Genomic DNA, 22383 nt, shown 5'->3' on the forward strand with positions numbered 1-22383 from the left:
CCTTCTCCTTCGCTGTATCACTCATAGTCTTTTCTGATTTAAGCATATTGGAGAGGTTTTGTAAGACACGCTGTGAAATTTCTTCTCTTGTAGGCTTTTCTGCAGCTCTTTATATTCAGATAGCATTGTTTGAATAAAATGGAAGTAACTTAGGCTTGTTAAATCAAAAGCTATCCTTGCCTCAAAAGCTGCTTGTACCTTTAGCTGGATACATAGTATTACTCCGTTGTCTAGTTACAGCATGTAGAATTTAGTCCCCTTCAGGTCTTTCCGTTTAGGGTACGCTCCCTATAGAGATCATTACGTAGTAGTAGTATAGCTTTTCTATATTGAGTAGGAATCATTAATTTCTATAGAAATAAGAAGGATTAACAGCACTGCATAGTCAATATGAAAAACCTTACTAAGATAATTTGTATTTAAATATGAACATTAATTCTAAACAATCTTTAGCCCTTATTGAGTCCAATCATTGCTGGACATTTAGGTGAAGAAGGCTCTTCTAACTTATTAGTTTATTATCAGAGGTATTGCTAACACTTAAGCCTTCCGATTAGGGAACCCAGTTACCCATTATTCTATTAGGGCTACTTCTGCTCCAGTTAAAGTCCATAGTAAAACATCCATTAACTGTAGTGGGAACAGGATCCAAGCCCTAACAGAGTGAAGTATGGATGGAGGCTGACTTCTGAGTAGAGGAGTATGCATTATACCCACACATCCACATGCACAGGCACACCCCCCCACTAACACTTATTACTATTTTATCTTAGTATATTGTATAAAGTTTGTGTCTGTTTTCAAATAGCTGCATGGCATATCGTTATGAGTATGTGTGTTTATATATACAATATAAAGGAAGCTATGTTTTGAATACATGATCAAGAAATTAATTTAAAAGAATAAAACACTTTTAAGTAGGGTTATTTACATTTTCTTTTTAAATTAAAGATTTTTGATCTTGTGGTTTCCTTTTTCGTTTATATGTTTGCAACAAGGCAGTATTTTAACCAAACATATTTAAAGTTTGGTATTCTGCAACTTAGGAATTGTATTGCATTTATGAGGGGAACTTAAGTTTGTTAAATTATGAATAGTTTGTGGTTCCTTACTCTTTGTTTCATCAGTAAAGTTTCATGTTTTGTAAACATGAGACTAACATTCATGTAAAGAATGTCAGTTATTTCAAGTTGTTCAATGAATAAGCATGTTATTACAGTATGATAACTCCACCTGGGTTTCTTCAGTTGGTCTTTTACTGAGCTTTTCTTTGTTAGTAAGTAAGGGGTGAATCATATCTTTTCAAACATTGGTGCATTCAGCCCCAAATACGTATTCTGTCTTTAATCAGCACAGCAGTTAAACATGAAGTCAGCGGGACTTAAGCATGTGCTTAATTGCTTTGCTGAATAGGGATAAGGTTAGACATGTGTGTTGAACAGGGGATCCCGATTTGAAACTAGAAATAGTAGTCTATGCCTACAGACCTCTGACTCAGGTTGCTTTTGTTTTAGAAGCTGTAATCTATATTGCAGGATCCGTCTGTAGGAAAGTGAGGTAATACAGAGCCATATTTTCTATACCTCCATGTATCAAATTTAGGGTCCAGACTGCTTTAAAAGGTTGTTTGTGGTGTTAGCATTACTTTTACATTTTCTGGAATTTTAGTTCTTTAAAAAAAAAAAAATCCCGAAAGCTCACAACAACAACAACAACTTTGTAGGATTAAAGGAGATTTCAGCTTTTTATTTCAGATCATTGTACTTTGCTTCCCTTTCTTTGCTAGAATGAACGAGTGGGTATTTTTTATTCTCCTTCCCTCTTACCTTGACTTTTCTGGCCACATTTCACAGGCTCCTTCTCAGACTAGGATTCATTCAAACTTCAGCAAAGCATCTCCCTTCTACAAAGTTGAAACTGGTCAGGAAGCCCATCTTCTGTCTTGGTACTAGGGCTAACAAGCTAGGGTCACTCAGTGGTTCCCAGAAGGGAAGAAGTGGAACCCAGGAGTTTTCTGGCCTGGATGCATACGGTGCACAACCTGGATCCATTCCAAGACCAGAAACTGAAAGTAAGGAGGGGTCTTCTAAGGTCTGCTGCCTGATTCTAGGAGGACTGGTGAGGACACCAAGCCTGCAATCTTGACTGGTTCATGACTTGAGTTCAACTGGGATCTAAACTCAGGGAGCTAGGGTCCAAGGAGAGTGGGGAGCAGAGATTGATCTTTGAGTGAAATGGGAGTAAAGGAAGGAGCTGTGAAAGATCCTCAGAGGGTATTTGCTGGACAGGCCAGGTGAGGGGGAAAAAAGGGGGCAAGAGGAGGCCAGTTTGCCAAATCACAGGAAAATCCAGTCTCCATGCAGTAACATCAGAGCAGGCCAGAGCCATAAAATAGCTCTTACTCCCACAGGTTATTTTGAATTAATATTTGCTGTTTTAATTTTCTTTGCAGACCTTGATATGAAAGTCACTGCAGTTTCTTTTCACTTTGGAACTCGGTAAAATAAAAAAGATCTTTACCAAATATTTTAAATTTGAACCGAACAGAACATGAATCGAAAACTGTATGAATCCTAAGAACGAACACAACCAAACAGCCATGTCCTTCCCTCCCCACTAGAAGCTAGGGGCACTTTTTTGTCAGAGGACAGATTAAGCTCAGCTACTACCTCTCTAAGGGCTCTGTTGGCACGTTCCTACTGCAAGCTGGGACTGTGATGCTGTCCTGTCTCCTTTGTGGCTAGGATGGAAGCAAAGACAGAGTGGAAAACTTTGAAAATAAAGTGAATACCAGGTACATTTAGCCCAGGATTAGCAGTTGGGATTCTTGAGTGTCATCTGAACATTGATTATTTGTCAGATAATGCAATTACATTTAATGGAGGGCACTGCTCAAGAGCTACATAGTTTAACTAGCACACTCTGTTTTATGCAGTGTGCCATGTTCACTGTCACAGCGGGAACGTGAGTGGTGTTTGACGCTGGATTGCTGTAATATCTTTCCAAAGCAGCCACGTATCACAGCGCTGACAAAACTCACAAAACTTTCATCCTGTCTTTTTTGTAGCATCGAGCTTGCTTATGCTCGCCAAAAGGATATGCTTGCGAGAGATAGTGTAGGGCTGGAATATTGCGTAGTGTGTTGTGTGTATGTCAGTGAAGTGAAAAGAATGTCACACCCTTGCTGTTGCCATGCAGTGCTACCACAGCTCGGAGCAGAGCACAGGTTATGTGGCAAATCACAGTCCATTATTGATCATGCAACAAACCTACTGAGGGAAGCAACAAAGCCTGCACCCCCAGCTCTAAGGTTTTCCCTCCACCAAGTGGCAGAAAAAGAAAGCCAGGTCTAAAATAAATTTCAGTTAAAAATAAAGATTGGGCAAATTGCACATCTCTGTTCTTAACTGAATCCAGACAGTGGTGGGGAGGATCAGGCATGGCCCACTCCAGACTTAAGCAGAAATTCTTCAGTGAAACTCTTATGCAGGAGGTCGGACAAAGTAGATGCAATAAACCATCCTGGCTTTATAGGCTAAGGGTAAAATCCTGGCTCCCTAGAAGAAGTCACTGGCAGCTTTGCTGTTGATTTCATCGAGATGAAGATTTCATTCTTTGGCTGTATAATAAGGGACTGAAGCACTTCTTTGCTGCCTGCCCCGACTGTATTCCATTTAATGTTCTTTTAATGGTTTTGACATCAGCAGCCTTTGTGGAACAGACTGTTGTGGCACCTTGAAAGTCCTGTGATTTTGGAGCCTATGAAATCCCCTTCCAAAAGCCTGAGGCTAGTAAAGTATCCTGCTTTTTCCTTCAGTGAAATCATCGCTACAAAACACTGCAGTTTTCTTCTCCTTTCCCACATCAGAAATGTTGCTCGTAATCTTTCTTGGTCTCTAATGCATATAGATTTAAAACAATTCATCAAAGAAATCTGACAGCCTAAACATGATGCTGTTTCAACTAGGTGCTTGGATACGATGGGGAGGAGTGTGCCATAAATGTCCAGGCAGAGAGAGTACATATGTATAACGTATGTGAGATGAGTTTATCTGTGCTAGGAGAGGGGCTGAATATGTAGTGATTTGAACCTGGATCAGTCTTGTATTAAAGTTGGAGCATCAAGTTGAATCAGCGCAAGGTGTGGGGCTTGATTTCACTGATATGGATCTCTCCCAAGCTGATGTCTAACATTTTATCCAGAAAAAGAGGGAAATCTCCTGAGAGTGCCCATTTTGATGGGATTTTCTTCATTGTAGGTCAAAAACCCATAGGAAAGGCTGCAGTTTATAGGTAATATAAACCCATTCTAATTTCAAATATTACCTGCTGTGAAAAACATAGGGATGGATTCAGGCATTCACATCTGTCCTAGAAGAATTTCCAGGTGGAAATATCAGCTAGTTGGCGAATAGATCTGAAACCGAGCAATGGATCTGTTACTTCATTGGTTCTTGAGGCTACCAGTTCTATAAAGTGAAGGCAACCACTGGGAGTAGAAACCAAAACAGATTAGAATAAGGGTTTTTAACAGCATCCGTACATTCAGATTTCAGGGTCCCTGCTCTGACCCATCAGCAATGCCAGGAGGTACTTTAAAATGATCAGGTTAGTGGCCTGAGGAATATTGTCCCAGCTGCACTTTCAACAACTAGTAAGGGGACCCTTACATTTTGAAAATGAGGTCTGCAAATTTATTTAACCATTTGTGTGGATGAATTCTACTTGCATGTCACTGAATTAATTACCTGCACAGTTCTAAAAATCCTGGCTTGAGTGTCCTGCATTGACAGTATGACTGGAGAAAAGCAAAGTTTTGAATAGATAAGTCATTTGCTCATTTGAATATAGATGCAATAGGATTTATTTTGAACTTGAATAATGACAATAGTTGGATTTGGTTGAAATATTACTGTTGGAAAATTAACACAGATCTAAAATGCCCCCCTCCTTCCAAACAGTTTCTTTTTGTGCTCTTATAGTAGTTATAGTGAAGACTTAGAGACCAATGCAGTTTTGGAAATTATATCTTATAGCCAAATCTGAATTTCTCTGTGGGGCTGGCCAATGTGTGCAGGCTGATGTCCTGAGACTGGAAATTTCAGTGGAGAATGTGGTATTAGGATGTTTGGTTAAATCTCAGCGCTAAATCACTCTTGCGATATTCTAAAGTCCACAGATAAAATTCCATACTTATATCTAACAATATGGCTTCACACTTTTATTTTTAAACTCTTCCTGCATTCATACGGTAAGTCCTGTAACGACAGCTAAACTGAGTGTTGATTTCATGAAAAAAAGTTGTCCTTTTGTGAAACAAATTCTAAAATCACATATTCCATCAGTGCAACCTGGTAGAGCACCATTCGTATTGTACAAATGAAAATGTGCTCTCCTCATCTGTCAACGCAGTATGCTGAAAAATGAGCATATGAAGGCAATTTGAGTGTTGAACCTTTTTTAATTCAACACATCATTTGGTTTCAAAATAGTTAAGTAAATTGTATTAAATAATTGTAAACATTCCACATAGTCATCCAAAACAAATCATATTTTGCATAATTGTAACTTAGAAACAAAATATTAAAATATAAATCAGAGACAAGTAAAAATTAGTAAACAAACTCGTGACTTCATACACATTTAAGAAACTCACTCAAATAGCCTCAGTAGAAAATTATCAGGGTTAACTAAATCATTATGGCTATTTAGGAAATGGAATAGAATTGCAGAAAGTGTATCAGGTTAAAAAATACTTTAGAATTATTAGAATAATTTTATTGCTACATCTTTTAGAGTGTTTATTTTCTGCCTTGCTTGTGAAGTATGGTTTATGCAATGCAATAGGCTTTTTAAAAAAGTGCCTAGAACTGTGTTGTATGACCAATTATACAAATGGGATTTTTACTTGGAAAGTGTCTAAAATGAACTCTGCTCTTTGGCCTCTTCTTCCTACTACATTTTTTTGTAAGAGGTATCTTTAAAAATCAGACAAACCAGTTCAGAAGGAATCTAATCTTCTTCCATTTCCCCAAAAATGTAGAGTAGGTTTATTACAATTTAGACTTAGGCTCACTTAGACTTGTGGGAGTCTTTCATTAGAAAGCATACAATTACAAAGCACACACTTTACATTAAGAAACAGTAAATGATATCATAATTGTAAATGACATATCCGGTATAGCAAACCTTATGTATTCTTCAAAAGAGAATGCAAACGATAGGTAGAACAAAGTAAAATCAATGAAACGACATCGTATGAATATATCTGGTTCATTAGTTACGGGGAAATCTATTCTGTTCAATTTCAAATCACATTCAGTGTCTGAAATGGATAAATAAAAAACGTTAGGCCCCAATTCTGTAGTCCTTTCTCCCCTTTGAGCCTAATGACAGTTTTGAATGAAAAAGGACTTAAGGAGTAAGCCCTAAATTAACTATTGTGAAGCATGATTTCCAGCACACACACTCCCAAATGGGTTATATCCATAAAGTAAATTTATTGAATGGTGTTTTTATTATATACTTTTCTACAATTTTTGATGCATTTTAAAACAATAAAAATAACATTACAGTTTAAGAGAGACTTTTCACTTGCTAAATGGTAGAGTATACCTATCCATTCAAGATCTGAACCTTGTAAAATGTGTCAGAAGTTTGCCAGTCTATTTGCTTGCCTTCATTGTATGTCATATTTAAGCATATTAAATAGTTTGGGGAAAAGGAGTGTCAGGAAAGAATATGCATGTAAGACTTCCCCCATCCCTAAAATTTTTAAAGGGGTAACTGGTTTTATATCTAGAATGTTTGATCTCTGAACACCAATTGTTAGTTGATTAAGGTCAATGATAGCACTTATTCAGTCCTTCTATTGACTTGGATCATGTGATAAATGTGATTGATTTAAGCACAGAACTGCTACTTTTCTATTGTAACAGTCTCCTGTATAGAGCCAGGTTTTACATTAACATGAGATATTTATACTGTATTTAAAAGCAATTCATTCTTTCTCTGCACAGGTACCAGTACCATTAAACACATGCAGAATTGCATATTTCACCAGTGCCAAAGTGCTTGTGCCAATGTTAGATGTACCCTTTGTTTCCATTTGGATAGGCTGAGATTTAGAATAGCAGATAATAACATGCAGTGTGTATTATTGATGTTGTCTTAATTGTCTTATTGACAACTCACTTGCACTTGAAGAGGCATGCTAATATTAGATGTTTTATGAGATTGCATATATTTTCATGCCTGAAACCATAGCTGCAGAATGATTTTAAAAACACAACAAAATCTTACCTATTAAAACCTCTAGAATTTCTTTTTATTTTAAAGTATATTCAGGATCATCTCAGTTCTATTTCTTACTCTAGTTTGTTCAACTTTCCCATAATAACAGATAACTAAGCTACTTATATTTAGAATATTTATTCTGAAAGGGAAGAATAATGGACCATTATCCCCCAAATAATTGTCTTGTGTGTGGGAACGATGAATTTGAATCACATTTTAAGGTGTATATACGTGAAAAGAGAGAGTGTAGACTTTCTTGCCCATTTCAGTGAAAGGGGAAAGTGTAGGTACACGCGCATACAGTCTAAAATGGTGTGTTGATTCTGAATCTACCTATTGTTGGGCGGTGCATTTTTGGATTTGATTTCTTTTGGTGCAGGTTCACTTGGATGTTGAACTAGTTCAGTTACGGTTGAGTTTTATTTTCTGTTATGTAACCCCATGAATTTGCTCATGACATCATTAAATGTTCAAATCAATTAACAAGAATAAAACTATCCTGTGCATCATTGTGACCTGATAAATGCACGTAAGGACTAAGAGAATGCTAGGAGTGATCACTGTCTGAAGTCTTCAACATATTAAACATACTACAGTTTTCTGCTTCTATGGGTCCTTCTGCCTTTCTACATGTTAGTCAATGTAAACTAACGTATGTTGTCACCAGGATTGTTCTCCAGCTGCTACTTTTTCTCATTCTCCAGTCTCTAACTTGTCTCAAGTGGGGTTCTGTCATGGATTGACCCCTCTTCTCACAAACTCATTGGAAAGCTGAACCAATATGTTTCCACTCCATTGTGAATAATCAACTCTGCAATACAAATTCTGCTTTTTTTGTTTGCTTCCTTTGTCAAAGGAATTTCAGAGGATGGCAGCGTTCTTCAGGTTCACTTTCTCCTTGTTTTTCTAGAGCAAGTGATCTGATTGGTGTCTTGGAGAAAGCTGGGGTTTCACCCAGGAGGTAAGTAGTACAGTTTTACCTTTCTCCCCAGAATCTGCAGTGGCAGCTAGTTGTTTTCCATACCAAGAATATTTCTGTACTGAGGGCATGTCTGCATGGGACAATACAGTGCTGTGCAAGCTTTCAGAGCTAGCTTGGGCACTGGAAGCAGTGTAACTACATTTGCATGGTAAATTGCCTCAATGACTTGGTATCTCTGTACAACATTGCATCATTCTGTGTCCACATGCTTTCTAGGGGGCAGAAATTTAGTGAGTGCTTTCTAGAGGACAGACATTTATACTACAAAATTCATAAACAATTGCCATCTTTTCAGTTCTCTCTTGGCTTGAAGCTAAGCCTAGTTCTGGCCACTTTTTGCAGTTAAGCTTTATTGTATACTCTTGAACTCACAAAAGGAAGGTGCGTTTTCTTTCAAAATCACAACTTCAGAATGGTCCTTTCAGATCAAGCACTTGAATAAGGATCTTGCCTACTTTTTGAAGCATTGTCAGATGTAGAGATCGCACGCTCTCTCTCTTTCATGCAACAGGCCAGGGTCTGAAGCCAGAGATTTATATCTCGGGGCGGGAAGAAATGAAAGAAGTCTTTTCTATACCTCATTTATTGAAAACACACTGTCAAACTGACCCTGCATCCTTTATAAGCCTTATTTAATCCGTCCAAATCCAATCAAGAATCTCCAGTTTGGGGGTCAGATTCTCTCTGGTAGGGCACCAACCTTGTGTAAACCACTGGTGTAGTCTGGCCTTAACTCCCAACCATCTGAGCCTGCTTGCTTCCCAATCTTTAGAATGGGGCAAATAATTCTTGCCTGCTTTTGAAAAGTACCCTGAAACCTACTGATAAAGATAAGTGTAAATTATTTTTACATCCTTTGCTCTACTAGCGTGAGAGCATTTGAACAGATTTGGAATTTGACTTGGCTACACCAGTGGGGATGGGGGGGGGGGGGGGTTGCCTTGTCATGTGTCACGTAGGCCGTGTGTTCTTTCTTTGTGCTGAATTTCTGTATTGTCTGAAACCCTGCACTGTACATAAAAAAACTGCTTCCCTTATGATTTTTGTATTTTAGGTTTTGTTTCTGCCTCTCTTCTTGCAGAACTCATGCAGCAGAAATTCTTTTCTGAGAAACAGCCCCATTTCTGAGACGTAGATATGTTGTATGGGTCTAGTGCACTGCTAGCTTGTCATATCCTTCAGACCTCCCTTCTTTATTCTACTGTATTAGTGCACAGTGTAGTCAAGGCAAGTAATGTTTGGTTTGCAAGTTCCAGTCTGGATGCCTTCCTGAAAGATGCTGAAGAGCTCAGTCAGAAGTTATGGGTTCAATATAGAAACCACTTGGTGAAATGGTTTGGCCCATCATCCAAGAAGTCAGACTATATAATTATAAAGGTCTTTTCTGGCCTTAAAATCCAGGAATATCTTAGACGCAAAAGTGTCCTGTTGGGTTTCTTCATGTGCTAGAGCTGTTTCACAATCTGACTTTGTCTGTTTTCTAGAATAGGCAGTCTCGACAACCACAGATTTTTGGTACCCAGGGCTTTCCTGATAATTTTGCTTGAAGTACAATGATGACTAATTTGTTAGTTACACCAAAAAGACATTCATGCTTATACTCTAGTCCCATTTACAGAGAAGACAATTATTAAAAGATGGAGGTTTTCCAAAGGAAACTAGGGGAAAAGGAAATGTAACCATTTTAGTGTGGTGAAAAAAATCCTTGTGTCATAAGCTGTGTAAAGTCTTCTTGGGGCAATGTTGGAATGGTTGATGATTACAATCAAGATGCATTAGATTTCGTTCAGCAGTATAAGTGTTGTAATTTAATAGGAAAGGTTGGGCACTCAGATCCTTAAAAGCTCAGACTAAAGACTCAGAGAAGCAGGATAGTTTGTCATTATATTGAGGAATTTTCAGTGTAGTAGAACTCCAGGGGCTGAGGTAGAAGCTGTGAACATGACATCCATTTCAACAATGGCGATGGCTGTGTGTATAAACTACCCCATGACACTAGAAGTCACCTGTTCTTCTGAGTCCTGATTTTTTTCCTAGTAGACCAAATGCAGCACTCCTTATTTCAGGAGCTATCATGAGATCTGTTATAGCAGATGAGATCAGTGGAGTGCATTCTACTGCAATTGTGCCACCACCTATTTGTGGTGTGGTTATTGTACTCTTGGCTGACATGAGGAATTGAACCAGGGACCTCCACAGCTGATAGCCTGAGCTAAATGTATGGGGTAGTAGCTGTGGCTCTAATAGACTTGCATCCTCATGCCCAGCTAACATGCTGCACAGTGGGTTACACTAACAGATACCTAATACTCAGCCCACAGGGTGCATCTACACATGCACTTTACTGCAGTTGACTAATTAGCTCCTCGGTAAAGTGTCACTGTCTACATGAGGGCACAGTACATTAATTAACTCTGCCATAAAATAGTAGTGTTGGGGACAGTACTGTCCTATGGCGGAGTTATTAATTGTGGTGAAATGCACGCTGACCTGGGGATAAACGGCACCTGATCAACTCTGGAAGAAGGGGGCCAGACCTTTGCCTGCTGTCTAGCTACATAGCACCAGATTTTGGGTACTCTTGTGCCCTAGCCAGCCTCTCCTCTCCCAGGAGGCTGGGGCTGACCCCACAAGCCTGCTGCCAGCACAGGCCTGCTCCACCGCAGCTCAGTGCTGCTGTCCCAGGTGCACATGTCGACTCTGTGCCCAGGAGAACTGTGCCATTGCTTATGTTGTCACCTTAATTTCACATGTAGATGCATCCACACATTTCCTCTTGCAACTGGACTTTTCTGTCCAGTTCAATTCACCACACTACAATAGTTAAATTTCCTTCTTCCCTAGTTGATGAGGAGAGCCTCTGCAATAGCAGGGTGTTTTATATTTTCCTCAACATTTAAAAGTACTGGGAATCCAGAGAAGGGGAAAGAGAATGGCTCCTCATCCTGGTAATTCCAAAATGACCCTAGAGGCCAGAATTGCAGTTAGTGTTCAAATGACTTGAATTCTACCTCTTTATCTCCTGTGCCCATAGACTCTTATTTCAGAACATCCTTCCACATTCCAGATTAGGACAATTCAGCATTCATTTTGCCAAAAGAATCGTGATAAAGATTGACACATTAGATTATGTTATCTTCTGATACCTTCTTTGTGCCATAAACTGGTTAAAGTGTCCTTGGGACAATATTGGACAGAGGATGGTTACAAACAGGATGCATTAGATTTCTTCCAGCAGGATAATTGTTGTTGTTTAATAGGAAGGGTTGGCTACCCAGATCCTTAAACGTTCAGACTGAAGGCTCAGAGAAATATGATAGTTTTCATCTTAAGGAATTTTTATGCTTTGAACTTGAATAAAATTTGTAGGTTCTATATTTAGTGACTAGGGAAAGGTTGTGCAGTTGGCAAATAGCTGGTTCTTTTGTGTGTATTATCTTATCAGATGGATCAACTCACTACTTATTAAATATTCAGGACCTGCATTTCATTTAAGTGATTCTTGTGTAGAATTTAATTAAATATATCTCAAATACATAGGTTTAGATTTGCATTTGCAAAAGTGGCTACTGATTTAAGGCATCTCTCTCTCCCCCCCTCCCTTTTTTTTTTTTTTTTTTTGGATCTAGGACCTGATTTGTTGAGGTGTAGCGGTTCTGTTGAAACTGAACTCCTCTAGAAATCTGATTGTCCTAAGAATGAAATCCAAAAACCAGGGTAACCAAAATCTTGAGTCAGCTGAGGTTAATGGTTAAAATAGTATCAAAGAATGAACACAAGCAGAAAGCTAAGGTGAACCGCATTAAAAAAACACAAAGGTAATATATGATGAATTAAAATTCCGGTCTTATAAACCTGGAAAATGTGTGCTAGAAAAAGTAGAGTAGCATGTCTTCAAAGGTTGGTTAGTGCTTAAGATGACAGAGAAAATTAATGCACATGAATGACAGTTGCTCCTCAGAGAGTCATCAGATGCAATAGTGAAGAGTCTTTTTGCCTTGAATTCCATATAAGTTAAGAAAGTTGTTCATAAATGTTTGATGGAACAAGATGGACACTTGCCCCAGGTAGGTCTGAGGTTTGACCTCTGTCACAAATGGTTGCAAAAAGCGCATTCTCCACAAGGCCTATTAGATTTAATTTCCTAACAGGATGACACTTGAATGGCTAAATCTTCAATTTCTTTGTCTTACAGCTTCACTTCTCTGTTAGTAGATCTAGGGAGATTAGGCATGCAGGACACAGCCTCACTATGTACAAAGTTTGTATCAAATAAAAGGATTCAATTTTCTGCCAAGTTGGGGTTTAACCTCTCCTAGATCCTGAGTTGTGCATAATTAATGTATTTTCAATATCTTTCGGCATTTGACTTTCAGAATTCTCTCACAGAATTAATCTTAAAGATGTTTCAGTATTCTGCCTTCAGGAAGACAACTTGCTTTTAGCTCATGCCATAATTTTTGGTTTCAGTTTTTGGATGTCATGTATCACTCTGATTAAATGTCTTCTTCCTGCAGAAGGCCATTCTCATAGAAAAAAAAATCTAGCTATTATCTAACAAATGTGTGGCAGTTAGCATTAGCAGGGGCTAGTATCTTTTTAATGGCACAATCTCTTCCATTTTGTTGCATGTGAACAAAACCTATTGCCTACTCTATATCATCAAAAAGCTTGTTCAGATTGGGCAGTTTAAGGTTGATGGGCAAGTTGACAATTCATTAAACTAAACATTTTCCATTCACTATCAGTGTTTTTCTGGGTATTTGCTATTAGTAAGTCTGCACAATCACACCAGTAAATAAGACATACTTTTCCTCTCCACTTGCATGGACAGCTAATGGTGGATGCCCACTCTCCAGAAAAAAGCCAGAATCTTTCTGGTTTTAATTTTTGATTCAGTACCACTTGGTTATATGTACCATTGTAGAACTGCTTGTTCCTCCATTACATCAAAAGTGCTGTCACTGATACTACTGCTTTCCAAATAAGGTATAAAAATATTTTCTATTTATTTTAGTAGCAACTCAGGAACCAACTGGTGGTAATAGGTATGACCTATACCATTTTACATGCAGTAGCTAGCTCCCTAGCCTGTTGAGTCACTATGAAGTTTGGGATACACATTCTTTGAAGATTACTTCTAAAGAAAGGCATCTAAATCCTTAATTCGAGATTCTGTCTATTCCTGTGGTGTTTACATTCCAGTATGGCAGAAGATCACTGAAGAAAGAAAAGATGAAAATGCACTTAAAAAAAAGGTTTCTCAAAACAGGTCTCCTTCAAAGATTCTGAATCCTCTACCTCCTCCCTTCTTGTAGAGACTGGGATTAATGTTCTGTGTAGGAAATAATATACATTAGTAGATGACTTAAGAGTTCACCACGGTGCTATTTGTTATAGAACCCTAACACAATGAAGTACTGAGCAGCATGCTACAGATAGTATCTCCCAACGATTACAGCTATGTCATTTTATATTAACACAGCTGCAAAGTTAGTTACTTCGGTTCTACAGTTTATCTTCATACTCTGTTTTTACTTGCTATTTAAAAACTAAAGCCGAATTATCTCCCAGTTTTCGCAGTTTCAACTGTACAGTAAATGGATCAAATATTTCAAATTGCTTGCATGTTACATTACTATATGCATTTTAATAGGAGAATTAGACTAGTCACTCTGCAGCACTGGTAGCAAGAGAGACTCCTCTGTTTAGTTTTGAACTAATACTACTTAAAATATGCAGTATCTTTTTTAATTTTGTGTGAATATGGTGTTCATTAAAGGGACTAATAACAAAGGCTAGAGCTTGGCACAGCATGGATGTTATGCAAGCTTTCCCACACACAGTTCTGCCAGTACCCCTCGATTCTGACCTGCAATAATACCCTAGCTATTATAGTCCAGGGCCTTGCCTGAACAGAGTCTGCAAACTGTGTCAAATCATGTGTATGTGTTTTTCTGATATAGACAAATGAGACATTCAAACTCATTTTCACTTGTGACCTACAAAAACCGGTATGTATTTTTATAAACAAGTAATTTTTAATAAACCAAGAGCAATGGCTGTAAACAGGAACAGTAAAAGAAATTGATGAACAATTTAAGGATACACTAGAAAGTCTTATTTGTATGGGAAGCTAATGATTTAGAAAATTTGTCTTCTGATTCAATTATCATTAACTTTCATAAGTTTTAAAGATACCTTTGGTGTAATTAATTAAAATTCTATAAGCCTTTATATTTTCTACCAAGTGTTTAAGAGCTGCAGGAAGATTAAGATTGCCCCCCCCACCCTCCTGCAATTTTTAATTTGTTATAATACTCATGGCATCCTATTCCTCAGCCATGAATGTGGCAGAAAAACAGGATAGGAAAAGCTAATTCTTTAGAGATGCTTTGTCTGTTTTCCCCAGCACTGTACCCACGTTGTTAGACAGGTGTTAAAAGATACTAATAATTATATGGTAATTTTAACTACTATTTTGTAGGTGATCAGCAACATGTGGCATGCAAGTTGAGGGGGATGACATATTTATCATACAGTCAGCATTAAGGAAATAAATAGATTCACCTACATATATAGATATCTAAATATTAAATCCTGGTATAAACTTAATTAAAAAATATACCTCCCCCCAATGTATATAAGGCTTGTCTCTGTCCTTTAAAAATCAGTTTCATGAAGGAACAGTTTAACCAAAATTGAAAAAAAGGGGGCATGTAGCCTTTCAGGCTATGATGATTAGTATTAAGATGAGTTGCACTTTAGCTAGGCTGAAACTTGTTCGTAACAGAATGTTAAATACTTACTGAAAAGAAAGATTATGTCTATCTAGTTACACCATTCCTTGATATATGCACCATGTCAGAGTGCCATTGTCTCCTGGGTAAAGACTGAGAGTTCAAATACCCACTATCTCTCCCCTGGTGCTCCAAATGCTCTGCTTTGAAGTTTTTATAATCCATCTGTCATCTTCTAGCAGGGAGGGCACATGTTCTGTACCACTCAATTATAGAATTCTCTTTTGCCAGCTACAATGAGACAGGAAAGAATGTTATGGGTGGTTGAGAGAAACTGTCAGATATACTAAATTCCTAGGATTCATATGGATGATGTTATTCCAGTGTAGGAACACAGCATGTGTTATTGTTAAAATGTATTAAGAATACATTTTGTATTGTACAGTTTAGGCATTTTGATTTTCACATCGTTTTGTTCATATTTGCTTTTTATTAAAAAAAAAAGGAACAACCAAAGAGGCTGGGGAATGATCATTTAATTTGTTCCAGCTACCAAAAAAGTAACCATAATATGCATATATTTTGGAGTATCAAAAATTCTTCTGATGATTTCTGCAACTCCTGTGAAATGAAAGGATTGCATTGTTTTTGTGTAAAAGCTGGGAAAGATGTGAAGGTTTATAGACCAGTAATATTTGCCATACCAATTGTTTGTATTATGTTATGAACTGAAGGCCTGAAAATTATATGTACTACCATCTGGTGAAAACAGAAGTAGCATTTCATTATGTGGCGAATATAAACAATAGAAGCAACATATTCTGAGAGTATAGTTAATATTTTGCTTAAAGAAATCCACCTTTTGGGGAGCTAGATTGCTTAAAGTATGCTGGGGTGGGGGGGGTGGGCTTCATATACTAAATCCCTGGGGTGATTTATTTTGTTGTCTTATGTGAAATGAGTTTGATGATCTCAGCTCAGTCCCCAGTGGTTATTAATTCACATTATAAAACATCCCACATAATTTAGCTGGGAGTGGTACAATTTGCAAATTGCATTTTTTGCTCAGGATAGGGCCAGCCATGGAACTGAAATTATGAATATTTTTCGACAGTTGTCATAAGCAGACGGTAAAGAAGATGCAACGCAATCCCAAGGAAAAAGGCCATTTATAAATGCAACCCTTCTATGCTATTAACAGTACAGACAGTCCTGGTATGCTTGTTCCTGCCACATGGGCCAGCCTGCAACCTTTATACCCAGTCTTATAATTATGCATCTTCCATTACTTCCAAGGCTCTTTAACTGGACCAGGAGACTGAGCGCTGTTCAGATGGCACAGACCACTGTTTTAGGTAGAAACTCACTCCCATAAAGGAGTTTTGAGTCCGCTCTCCTGCCATTTCTGCCGCTGGGACGGGGAGGGGGCATACTTGTAGTATCAATTATTCCTTCTCTCCTACCCGAACTGCATGCCTGCCACTTTTGAAGTCTGAGATTTGCTTCCATTATTACTGTCTTGCAAGAATTAACTCCTACTCATGACTTCTTAATTGGCACCCTACCAGCTATTTTGTTGTCAGCCACCCCTGCAGCACAATGCGCAAAGCTGGGGTCATTGAGTTTAGACCACAACCACTTGGCATTTAGCTAGGACCAGCAAATCATCTGAAGCCACAGGTGAGGTGAGGAGACAGGCTTGTGCTCATGCTCTGCTAATAAGGCCCCAGAATGGTACTGTGATAGTGCGAGGGGACGGTGAGAGCTGTCTGAGTGAGCCAGGATGGTGGCTGGGTAGCCAAGCCATTTCCTATAGAAGCTGCAGTGGCTGCTCAGGCTTCAACCAGGGCTTGCTGTGTCTCACAATGGTAGCTTTTGGGGAGGGAGTTTAATGGGAAAGGATGAGTAAGTGTGCAACATGGTGCAAGGCAAAATTATAAGTTCCCCCCGAAAGAACTAGACTAGGGTTAGGTACAGACATTCAAAAAGCCTGAGGTGGAATCAGTCTAAGTTGTACGGTTTTGTGTCAATGGTGTAGTTTAGAAGGGTAGTGACGAGAATACACATTTACCCTTTGGTGGTGGTGGTGGTAATGGTGTTTGGGGTCCAATCTTAGACTGGTTTCCACCATTTTTAAACCAGTCTATGTGTGCTGAACTTCGGTTCTGTTATGAGTATAGACCAGTTTCTGATCACTTACACTGGTAAAAATGTAACGTCTGTACCTGGCCCTATAGAAGGCTAGCCAGAGACATTGTTTTAGGCATGGGCATCGATTATTTGCACTAGTAATGCAAGTACGGTTTACCTTGCTGGCTCCAGTCACCATTGCTTTCCTGTTCCCTTCCCATCCCCTGTGTCCCACCCTCCCCCCAAGGACACAGACAAGAGCAGTTGGGAAAATAGTGGAGAAGATTTTTTAGCCTCTTGCAAATCCGGCCATCATGATGGGAGATGCTAGGTTGGGAATGAGGCACTTTTGCAAAGCAGACCCCAGTGAAACAGAGTAAAGTAAACAGAGCCTTTCTGTCAGCACCTACATGACGGGACTCTCTCTTTATTTTTTTAGTGAAAACAGTTCAACAGTCAGATTGTTCCACAGAAGTGGCTGCGTTTCGTTACTTGCCGAAGTGGACAGATTCTATCCTTGACCGGGCTTACACTGACTGCAGTGGAAGTTACCCTTGTACGCAGAGGACAAAATATAACCTGCAGTTTCTAAAACATTGCAGCTCTAATACTGTTAAGATTATTAATCATTATGATGCCAAATCTTGCAGTCCCTACTTACGCTCTACTCCCATTGGTCTTGAATTAACCGAAACCTAACTCTGATCCTGTTTAATGTGGCGAGATTGTATATTGTTAGCTGATAAGTGGGAAAACAAAAGAAAAAAAAAATCTTTTTCCTAGAGGCTGCTCAACTCACCAAGTGTTTCCTCATTGTTTTTGAATTTGCAGCCCCTACAGGTTTCATAAATGACTGTATGCTCTGTGTGTATTACTATATATCAAGTACGTATATCTGTCTTATATAGGCACCTCTTAAGTGAAAAGGAAAATATTCCACCAATTTCCTCTGTTGTGATGGGTTTTATTTAAAAGAATAATAGAAAAACAATACCTGTGTGGGCTTTCCTAAGTACAGGCTACAGTTTTTTTAATATGCATGTTTTACGCCTGTCTTCTCTCTTCCATTTTTTCTATTTCTATTTTCTTCTTCTGGCTTAACCTTCTCTTATTTCTCTTTGCTGTTTTATTTGTTTTGGTATCACTTTCCCTGTTTCTTCTTACTTTCTCTCTCTCTCTCTCTCTCTCTCTCTGTATCTTACAGGTGTACAGTACAGGGGAAGCCCCAGTTGGAAGATTAACAGTGAAGAACCAGGTTTTAGGTCCCAGCAGAAACTTCATCACACTGAAAAGAGTGAAGATTGCAGTTTGCAGGACCCAGTGAAACCTTGAGAGTATGAAAAGTATTAGCAATTACTCTCCAACTTCCACTGGGTCTCATAACCTGCTCTCTTAAGGGTTTCACTGTATTTTAAAGCTGCCGTATCACAATTTTGTGTAAAAAGGCAGCTGAAAGTAGCCCCATGATTATGGGCAACTGGTGAATCAATATGTCATTATATCACCATATCTTAAATTAATATTTTGATATAAATTTAAGTTTATGTAAAATATTAACATCTACCCAGTTGTAAAAATATTTTTATACATATATTAAAAGCTGCTTACAATCCTACTCCTTATCTCCCACAGGTGGTAAAATATATTTACCTACATTTGCTTTGAATAGTAATCCAAAACAGCATTGCAAAAATCTATTTACACAAGTAAATAATATTTTTGATGGGCAAGTAAAATGTTTGTTTTTTTGTTGTTCTTTTAATTTATCTATCCATCATCATAGTAAATAGTGGTCAAGTAGATTTGGTGCCTGGGCAGGTAATTTTTCATTACCTTTTTGTAATCCTGATTTCAATTATAATAATATAAAATAACAAAATAGAATATGGAGGTTTTAAGCAGGCCTAATTGTGCAACAGCTTATTGTTCCATTGTAGGGGTAATGCATTAATTGAATGGGGCTATTCGGCTAAATTCTTTCTATTTATACGTTATAATTATATATCCCTGTTTTTCTTTGTGACATTCTATTTTATTAAACAGATTCTTTATAAAGATGTGAATTTCTGAAACTAGTGGTCATTTGGTAGAATGTTGCAGTTTGGGAAATATATATATGTATTTTGTTTTCTATCATATAACCTTTGTGGCTATCCTTTCTCTCTTTTCCCAGGAGAATAAGGTTGTATTTTTTATGCATGTTGAAAAATATTCACTTATCAGGATTGGTGCAACTGTAAACAGTGATAAAGTGACAGCATTTACAACAGTAGAACTGACAGCATTTGCTTTAATTTTCTGCCATTTTTGTAATTATATCAATCAAGACCAAAAACTAAAATGATATTTTAGCATGCTGTAAGAAATGAGGAATTCAGATCTTAAAAGACCATTACAATTAGCTTTGAAACATTCACCATTTTAACATAATTGTTTCATATAGCTTATACGTCTTCATTTACAGGCAAATATTCTGTTGATCTTTTATAAACAAAGTAGCACCCATCTGCTTCTTGAGACACTCCTGGCGCCTATTCATTGCAAAAATAATACATGTCCTAATGACTTCCACATATTTTGAAATCTCCCTTTTGAAATTGGTCTTGGCAGATTATTTGCAGGTACTTGAGTTGCATCTGTTTGCAATTTTGCAAATGCGGAAGACTTTAATGTTGAGCACTGCAAGAGGGCTATTTTAATCCTCAGATAACATAGGCTGTCATCAAAAGCCACATTTATCTTTTCGAAGGTGGGGCAAATGTTTAATGTTAAAAGACAGTAAAAGGTCAAGGTCAAGGCTGAGGTCTGAATATTTTCCTTCCATAAAACTGTGCTTTTTGTCATTTACATCTTGCATTTCTTTCATTTAAGTTTCAGCTTAACTACCCATTGCCAAGAGGATGTTTTGCTGATAAAATGAAAGATCAGGAAGAGAGCAAATCTGAAATAATTGTGAACTTCGGTCTGTTGTACTTATTATTACCATGTGGCTAGCAGCTGACCAACTTAAGCCGTTTTTATTTACACTACAAAACTGAGCAGCATTGTCTCAGGAAAGAAAAGTACAACTTTCCTTTTATTAAATCACTAGACTATGTTTAAGTGAAGTTAAGGGTCTCCCTTCATCTCACAAAAGCAAGGAGGTAAGGCAGAAATGACATCCTTAATGTACCTCATTGGGCCTTGTTATTGCAGCACATATGGTACAGTATGAAGGATTACCAATTGTTTAGAGGACCCCTGCAATAGTTAGGCACAGTGGGGGTGAGTTAAGGATGACGTCTCAGCTTTAATTCCTCTCTTGTTTTCTCTATTATTATCAGACTGTTAACATTTTATTAATCTTTCTGTGACTGCAACATTATAAAGTCCCTTTTTCCATGAAAGGGCCAGTGGTAATAAAGGAGGAAATCACAGAGCAAAAGCTTTTAAAAATAGTTCATTCTAAGCATCTACTTTCTGTTCATGTTGTTATGCAGCGAGAATAGCTGGAAATACGAAAAATGTGCCAAGGTTTTAAATGCTGCGAGGTTTAATATGAAAGAGGATTGAATGAATGTTTAGTGCAATACATGCTATTTTCATATTTCCCGATTAGCTCCATGGTTATAATAATAGAAGCGTGCACATACTTGGTAACTTTCATTCAAGGGTCTCAAAAGTTCTTTCCACTTATTGATTAAGCTACATAAAGCTCCTGCAAATTAGCTGTTTAAGAAGGATCATTTCATTCCCCACTGAACTGCAGCCACCTCTGGCATAGGATATGGCAGCATGCAAGAGTTTAGGACAGGAAGACTATTCAAACACCCGAAAATAAATGGAAAATTTAGGGAGGGAGACTGTAACAATCTAGGTTAGAATTTGACCAAGTGGCATCATTTTTGGAGGTGTTTAAGTATCTATAGGGCCTTGTAGGCCCCTTTATGACCCATAATATCACAGGTATTTAGGCTCCCAATGCCTATTTAGGGAATTAGGTGCCTAAATAGGAGAGAGGTGCCTAAATACCATTGTCGGGTTGGGCCTTATCTTTCATTTTCAAATGGGATTTAGACGTTGTAATTCACTGACAGATAAGGTTCTTTGGGTGAATCTGATATCTTTTATTAGATCAACTTAAATAGTTGGAAAAAAAAATTCTTAGCAAGCTTTCGGGTTTAAAAACCCTTCATCAGGTTGCTTCTTCTCCTTGATGAAGGGTTTTTAAACCTGAAATCTTGCTAAGAAATTTTTTCCCCCAACTATTTAAGTTAGTCTGATAAAATAGATCAGATTCACCCAAAGAACCTGGTCTACCCATGTCCTTAGACCAACACAGCTACAGTCAACATCCCTGGAATTCACTGAGGCACTTTTGAAGGCTTACCCCCTTCACACAAAAAATGATATCACTAGAATTGGTATTGGTATTGCCAACAGTGATAGGGGGAGCGGTGAAAGAAAGTGCATTGGAAGAAAAGAGTTGTCTAGCTTTAACCAGGGGAAATAAAGTGGTGGAAAGGTAGTTAGGAGATATGATCTGAGAGACCAATGGAAATTCATGATTGGCTGGGAAAGAGTCAGATACAGAGGGAATATGCTGATTTGGGAAAGTAGTATGAATTTGGTAGCTGAAGACAACCACAGGATTGAATGTCTGCAGAAAAGAGAAGAGCAGACTGGGTGCAAAGGACAGAGTCATGTGGGACATCTATGAAAAGTAGGAAGTGGGGAGAGGAGGTAAGAGATGCTTGCAGGAACAAAGGAATAGGCAGGAGGAGAACAAGGAATGATGCAGTCACAAAGGGAAGCACTGAGATATGCCTGTCTGGTCTTCCATTCAAGTGGTGATGTGGCTGCACCTGGCTTAGTATGTTAGATCTGACTGGGTTACAGCACACTGATATGGCTGTAATTTATAGTCAAAAGTAGTGACAATATCAGTGTGAGTTTGCCTATAAAAGCTACTACTACAGCCTGTTTTGAAATGATAATTTAGCCATTATCCTCATTTTCATAGTCCTAAATTAGCTTGCATTATGGATGAATACCTTCCAAAAGCACCAACCCATGAGTACATGTTGATTATTTTTTCCATGTCCAAATATGTGGTAGTTGGAGTGAGATGTGGGTGATCTCACAGGTAAAAAAAAAAACCCATGGTTCTGTGTTACCTCAAGATAGGATGTGATTGGACTGTGATATACAGAGATGGTGTTCAGTTGCTTGAGTAAAAAGGTAGAATTGTAGTTG

The 22383-nt window shown here is 38.1% G+C and overlaps 1 protein-coding gene across 15 annotated transcripts in view; it reads left to right on the forward strand.

Moving 5' to 3' along the window:
* The window catches only part of ZNF536 (zinc finger protein 536), a 464250-nt gene that overhangs the window by 15186 nt on the left and 426681 nt on the right, over nt 1–22383 (forward strand). For 10 of the 15 annotated variants that reach the window (XM_059713819.1, XM_059713821.1, XM_059713830.1 and 7 more), the window contains one exon: nt 8207–8257. The exons of the other annotated variants lie outside the window; for them this stretch is intronic. The gene's annotated coding sequence lies outside the window, so the exon portion shown is untranslated. The remainder of the gene's footprint in view (nt 1–8206; nt 8258–22383) is intronic. 15 annotated transcript variants of the gene reach the window in all.

The sequence above is a fragment of the Alligator mississippiensis genome, chromosome 10 (assembly GCF_030867095.1).
Source record: "Alligator mississippiensis isolate rAllMis1 chromosome 10, rAllMis1, whole genome shotgun sequence".
Lineage (NCBI taxonomy): Eukaryota > Metazoa > Chordata > Crocodylia > Alligatoridae > Alligator > Alligator mississippiensis.